The sequence below is a fragment of the Bos mutus genome, chromosome 1, assembly GCF_027580195.1.
Source record: "Bos mutus isolate GX-2022 chromosome 1, NWIPB_WYAK_1.1, whole genome shotgun sequence".
In the NCBI taxonomy this organism is placed as follows: domain Eukaryota; kingdom Metazoa; phylum Chordata; class Mammalia; order Artiodactyla; family Bovidae; genus Bos; species Bos mutus.
In genome coordinates, this window is record NC_091617.1 from 114,404,628 (window position 1) to 114,411,683 (window position 7,056).

At 32.3% G+C, this 7,056-nt stretch overlaps 1 protein-coding gene across 1 annotated transcript in view; it reads right to left on the bottom strand.

Moving 5' to 3' along the window:
* The window catches only part of MBNL1 (muscleblind like splicing regulator 1), a 222,661-nt gene extending 216,049 nt beyond the window's left edge, over positions 1–6,612 (bottom strand). The window contains exon 1 of the mRNA XM_070374527.1: positions 6,589–6,612. The gene's annotated coding sequence lies outside the window, so the exon portion shown is untranslated. The remainder of the gene's footprint in view (positions 1–6,588) is intronic.
* Positions 6,613–7,056: the final 444 nt, after the last annotated feature.

A 7,056-nucleotide genomic window follows, 5' to 3' on the forward strand; every position in this document is an offset into this window, starting at 1 on the left:
TTGGAGAAGACTCTTGAGAGTCCCTTGGACTGCAAGGAGATCCAACCAGTCCATTCTGAAGGAGATCAGCCCTGGGATTTCTTTGGAAGGAATGATGCTAAAGCTGAAACTCCAGTACTTTGGCCCCATGTGAAGAGTTGACTAATTGGAAAAGACCCTGATGCTGGGAGGGATTGGGGGCAGGAGGAGAAGGGGACGACAGAGGATGAGATGGCTGGATGATATCACCAACTCGATGGACGTGAGTTTGAGTGAACTCCGGGAGTTGGTGATGGACAGGGAGGCCTGGTGTGCTGCAGTTCGTGGGGTCACAAAGAGTTGGACACAACTGAGCGACTGAACTGAGCTGAACTGAGACTGTGTAAAATTGAAATATAAAGGAAAAGTTCAACTAGTAATTCAAACAAGTATTTCTGAATTGTGTCATAAAATTTCAATTAGGTTGTATCAGGTTTGTTTAACAGAATTGGTCGCAAGCAAGTAGCAATTCCTCTTCATGACTTAAAAAAGATTAAATAAATTAAGAAAAAAAATTAAAGCAATAATAATGCAAAGGAGAAAAATCTTAAAGCCAGAAACAAATGGAAACAAATAATCTAATTGTATTTTAAGTAAATATTATGATAAACTGAATAAAAAAAAAAAGAAGAGTGAGGGATGGAGTGAGAGAGGAAGGAAGGAAAGTGTATTCATCTAATAATTTACAACTACAGTATTTGGTGGGGTATGAGTGTTGTGGAGAGAAGTGCACACAAACTCTGCCCTCTATTTCAGTAGATTTGCTTATTGTAGTAGCAGTTTGGGTAAAGCAATTTAAAGATTATTTTAGATGTATCATGCTGCTGCTGCTAAGTCACTTCAGTCGTGTTCGACTCTGTGTGACCCCATAGACGGCAGCCCACCAGGCTCCCCTGTCCCTGGGATTCTCCAGGCAAGAAAACTGGAGTGGCTTGCCATTTCCTTCTCCAATGCATGAAAGTGAAAAGTGTAAGTGAAGTCGCTCAGTCCTGTCCGACTCTTAGCGACCCCATGGACTGCAGCCTACCAGGCTCCTCCGTCCATGGGATTTTCCAGGCAAGAGTACTGGAGTGGGGTGCCATTGCCATCTCCATTAGATGTATCATAAAATTGAGCAAATGAGTAAGCATATTGATATTGTTAGGATCCAGGGCTCACAATGCAGAAGAAGGAGCACAAAAATATGGAATTGTGGAGGGCAAGAAAGAACCCTCTAGGAATAGATTAGAATTAGAGCTATCAGATGAACTCATGATGTCTAAAACAGAGGTGTGTCTATATAAATTTTTTTTCATGAATGCCTATGATTTGTGAATGCATATTTGTGTGTTTATGTCTATGTATGTATATGCAATAATATATTTCTCCAGAAAGAGTCAAGAAGCAAAGATATGGCAGTGGCAGTGAGTATACTAAACTCCCAAATCTTAGCTTCTAACACTATTCCCCACTAAAGGAAATGAGAAATGAATGATTTCAGGGGTGATACAGGATGGGTACTAGAACATCTTATTCAGAAGAGTAAGAGAATACTTACTCAAATGATGAGGGCATGTTGCAAGGCATCAGAAGTCAGAAAGAGAGGGCTTCATTGGCTAAATGTGGACCATTTGAGCACCAAAATTATTAAGGTGGCAATAGCCATTGAAAATACAGAAATCCATGAGTTCACACCAGTGACAGATAAACATAAATTAATAATCAAATAAGTGGGAGGAAAGAGAGTTCTTTTGCTTACAGTAGAATGTGCAAGACTGATGCAAATGTTCAGGAAGTGCTGGAGTTGAAAAATCATCATTTGGAAACCATTTTAGTACAGATTGCATCAGATAGCACTGGTTAATGCTAAACCGACACGCGGAGCCGTCCTTATAAAATGGAGAAATTAGGCAACACCTTGATTAGATAGCCAAAATTAACACTCTCCATGTGGCATAGATGAGCATCACATGCCTCTAGATGTTGATTGCACCTGTATGTGCCGTATTCTAGCAGAAAATGCATAACCACAAGGTAATCATGAAAAAATGTCAAATATATAAAATGAGGAACTGTTAAAAAGAAAAGAAAAAAAAAGTATGTGGATAAACTGTATTCTTTAAAATCTGCAACTCCATACAAAGAAATGTTGTTGAAAGGCTCCAAATTAAGGAAGGCTAAGGAGATACTACAACTAAATGTGATATGTGACATTAGAGTGAATTCTTTACTGGAAGGAGAAATATCATAAAAGTTATTATTAGATAAACAGTAAAGTTAAAATATGGACAAATATGAGATTAAAATATTATATCCATGTAAATTTGTGAAGTAGATAATTATATGTAACTGCTAAATAAGAAACTATTTTTAGTCATTACACAGTGAAGTAAAGGGCCATGGTGTTTGTAACTTGCCCTCAAGTGGTTCAGAAAGAAAAAAAAAAATAGACATAGAAAGATGGAAAGAATGAGAACAAATTATAAGTAAATGAGGTAAAATATTAAGATTAAGTAAACCTGGGTAAGGGAATAAGAGAGTTCCGTATACTGCTTTTATTTTTATAACATTTTTTGAGCTTGAATTTATTTCTAAATAAATACATTTTAAGTAAATGAAATATAACAAGCATATCTAGTGAGCATTTTGAAAAATCCATTGCCATAAGATATGTGATTTTATCTTACTGAGAAAGCCGCCTAATTGCACTGAGAATGTTTTTATCCCTTCTCTAATTCAGATTTGTTCACTAGCACAGGAAAAGAATAAATGCATCTGCTTAAATTTTTTCTTATGAAAAGTGAAACTAAATTTAACTAAGGTATACTTAAAGAAAAATTCTACTATTTTTTTTTTCAGAATCTGAAGAAACTGGTGATGTTTTTGAAGATCATATTACCACTTATATCGAAAAGAAGAATTCTGAGAATGTGGTGACAACTACATACATAAAAAACTAAAAGCTTACAATGAAATATCTGTAAAGTAGAATATTTTTCTTTAAATTTGGATTTTAAAATACAAATTTAGTGTTTTCCTCAATAATACTGAAACATTAAAACTTATTTCTTGTATATATACAGAATAATGAAAAAATAAAACTGGAAGCAATTTGGAAAACATCAAATATAACTGCCTGATTTTAGTTCATGTAAAATAATAAAAATTATCAGTGATGTCAGGTAAGTGTTGGAAATACAACAACAATGCTCAAATAACAAATAATTTGCATTTTAAATATTTAAAAAATTAGCACTGTTTTTAAAAAATTTATTGGAGTAATAGTTGACTTACAATAAATTAGTGGTGTTTTTATTTTCTACACTGCAGTGCAGACGTGTACAGTCGACTGCATTTAATATATCGTTTTAAGTGGGAGTGTTCAAAAATATAAAAGGGCTTGCCCTTATTCTTTATATTTGCAGATATATACTTTCTTGTATGGAAATGAGATACACATTCTATCTCACAGACAAAATATACTGAGTATATTTTTGGGAAATACACAGTGCATATTTTTGGGAAATCAAGAATTTTCCAATTTATTTAACACATAGTTTTATTAGCAAAATAAATATGAATGCACTACATCTGATGCTTATCTGGAAATCATATGTGTTAAAAATAAATAGAAGATCAACAGATGTAGGTGGATACAAATTTGCTTTTAAAAGGCTGAAAGACTCACAATACCTAGTTTTAGAGAATTTTTGTTTCTGAATTTAAAACATGCCATCCTTCTTAGTTTGCACTTAAACCATAACCTCTTTCAGGCAACAAGCTTTCTTGTGTCTATTTTTCTTTTTTTTTTTTTTGCAAATGGGGAAATGGCCCAAAGAAGGGAAAGCAAAACAAACAACAAAGAAATATTTCTGTATTTCAAAAGACCTTTTGGAAATCCAGTTGTCTATATCAGAAACAAATAATGTTGTTTCAAAGTAAAGTTATTATATGAAAGATGATATATTCGTCAGGGTGGGATAGAGTCTTCTGTTAGCAAGTCATTCTCTTCTACAGGTGGGCAGTTTTGGGAAGTTCATACTGTGAAAGAGAGATATAGCCAGGGAGTTATGAGATTAGCTGGATCAACCCTGGGTCTCAATCAACTGACAGGTCCTCAGCAATATCACCCACAGGTCACATAGTCAACTGTGTCTTATTAAGACAGATATAAAATTTCACAATGCCATACAGCAGTCATTTAGTTTTAACTTTTATTAGACTCAGTGAAAATCGATGCCTTATATAGTATGTCACATGAATATAATTCTAATGAAACATAGTAAAATATGTGTCTATAGTTCAAAAGTCAAAATTTATGTTTCCCAGCAATAAATTATTTACATTATGGTATCTACTTTCACTTAAAAATTTTGGATGTGGTTGTTCATTGGTCAGTTGCCAAGTCATGTCCAATTCTTTGCGACTTTGGATGTGGGGGCAAAGTCTAAATGTTTTATGTAATGACAGTGTGTGAAATAAAAAGTCTATGTAATAGAAATTCCTTGGTGGCCCAATGGCTAGGACTCCATGCTCCCAATGCAGGGGACCCTGGGTTCAATCCCTGGTCAGAGAATTAGATCCCACATGCCACAACTAAAAAAAAAAAAAAGATCCCATGTGCTGAAACTAAGAGCCAGCGCAATCTAAATAAACAAATATTTTTTTAAAAGTTAATGAAAAAAAAGCCTATGCAATGCATCCAGCTGTTTTCCTAACAATACCAGGAATATCCCATTCAACTATCTACATGACTTATGCAAACACAGCCAGATAGGCACTGATTTTTTTTCTGTAGGTATAATTTTCTCAAAGGCAGAAAATATTCTAAGCTTATTTTCCATAATCTAGGACTAGGCTGTTCGTTCAGAGACGTTAATAATTCTCAACAACAACAACATCAACACATCTGTCTTACTAGCAAGATAGCATTTTCTCTATTTATTTAGCCTTTATTTGCATTCTGAATTACAGCAGTGATCAATTTAGATTCTAATTTCCTTGGATTATGTTTTCTCTTTGTTGTCATCAGTTATTCAGTGTAACACCGCACTATGTATAGCATACACATAGCACATAGTAGTTCATGATGTCAAAATATCTCATACTTAAAATTCTGGACATTTAAAAATATTTCCATCATTTTTTTTGAATAAAGAAGGGCATTAAAAATGATATTGTTGCAAATAACATAATGAAATTCTATGGAAGTAGTTGTATTTAATTGATATGTGATACATAAAGATGAAGGTGTATAATTTTAATGGTTTTCTCACAACTATCAGCTTAATTTTAAAATGTTAATTAGTTAAGATTTTCAAACTTTAGTCAACAGTTTACTTCCTGAATTTATAACACTATCAATCTGTTTTTATTTCTTTTTTTTTCCTCCTTATAATCAAAAAACAGCAACTCTTGTTACAACACTTGACATGAAAATAGTTTTTTTAAAAAAGCTTTTTTCCAGGTAATGTAGAACCAGTATGACAGTACTGTTTACCAAAATAGTAAAAATTAAATCCGTTAATTGATTGAACAATGTAGACTTTCTCTTTTGGAAGCCATGCTATTATTGTAACTGAAAAAGCAAACCAAGTCAAGTAAGCGTTTGCATTATTATTTGAATATATATATATATGTTATATATGTGTGTGTCTAAGTGCATTTTTCTTTTCAAAGATGTATTGAGATTAATTGTAATGATTTTGGCCAAAGTCATGGAAACCAACTGCTTTTAAAAGGAAGATTTAAAAATTGTTGTATAAAGAATACAATTGTATTAAAAACACTTAATTCATGTTAATATGTATAAACATTACTCTAATTGGGACAAACAATTGGAAAAAATTACATTGTATTTAGATTACTTTAGAATTTCCTAGTGAGATCAGTTTCAGCTTAGTTTGATCTCCAATTACAAATCCAAATGGTCTTTGTTTTAGTTCTTGCTCTGTTGTTAAGCATTAAACTGTAAACTGATCTTAAGACAAACATGAATTCATTTTTCTAGATCATATCATATACGCTACAAATTGCTTTTCTAAAGTATTTAAATATCACTGTAATGTGATGATATGAAAAATAACACTGAAATGTCCTTTTAAAATAATACATTTTCACAGTGAGTAAACAAATGCAAGAATATCTTTTCCCCAGAAAATGTTCAACTAATAATATGCAAAATTAACAAACCAATATATGTAGGAGAATTTACAAACGTTAAGAATTTACAAACGTTAAGAATTTACTGGAGCTGGGAAAGAAAAAAGTTCTCAAAATTTATCATTAATATAAAAATTCTTTTAGTGTAAGTTGTGTACAAACTTACGAAGAAAGAGTATGTTTAACTTTGCAATTAAAATAATTTAATGGTCAATGAGAACTTTTAAAATTTCCAGCTTTTTAAAGATTGTATGAAGTTGAGACATTGTAAATTTGCTAAGCATTTTCATTTGAAATATTGACTACTTACTTGAGAGAGATATCCGGTTTAATTTAACTTACTTTGTAATCTGGCCAGTATTTAAATTGTTGTTCTATAAGTAACAACCCAAATAAAATGAAAAATAATAAGTAATACTTTCTTCTTACCTCTATATCTTATTTACACTTGCTTGTTGGGCTGCTTAGAGAATTAAATTAAACTAACAGCACCTCAAAGAACTCTGTTCTCTGCTCTGCTCTCTTCTCTAGACAAATTTTTTTTTTCCCCCTCTGCAAAGTGATAGTCTACTGAAAGAGGAAGTTGTGAAACACCACAGTCATTATGCTTTATAAATTCTACAGAGAACAGAAAATTATTCACAAAGCTTACACTTGAAATCATGGTAACAGCCTATAATTTGTGGGTATACATACAAAATTAATGTATATAGTTATATATGTAAGCAAATTTTAGAAAAATTATAGAAATTTATACTTAAGTAATGTTCATTTATATGAGGAAACATCTCCTCTGTGGTTAAATGATAATCATAGAAAAAGAGAAAATATTGCTCTATGTGGAAGACATTGTCAAGCTGATATATGAGGAATAAACTTGCTTTTTCATAAGGCTAA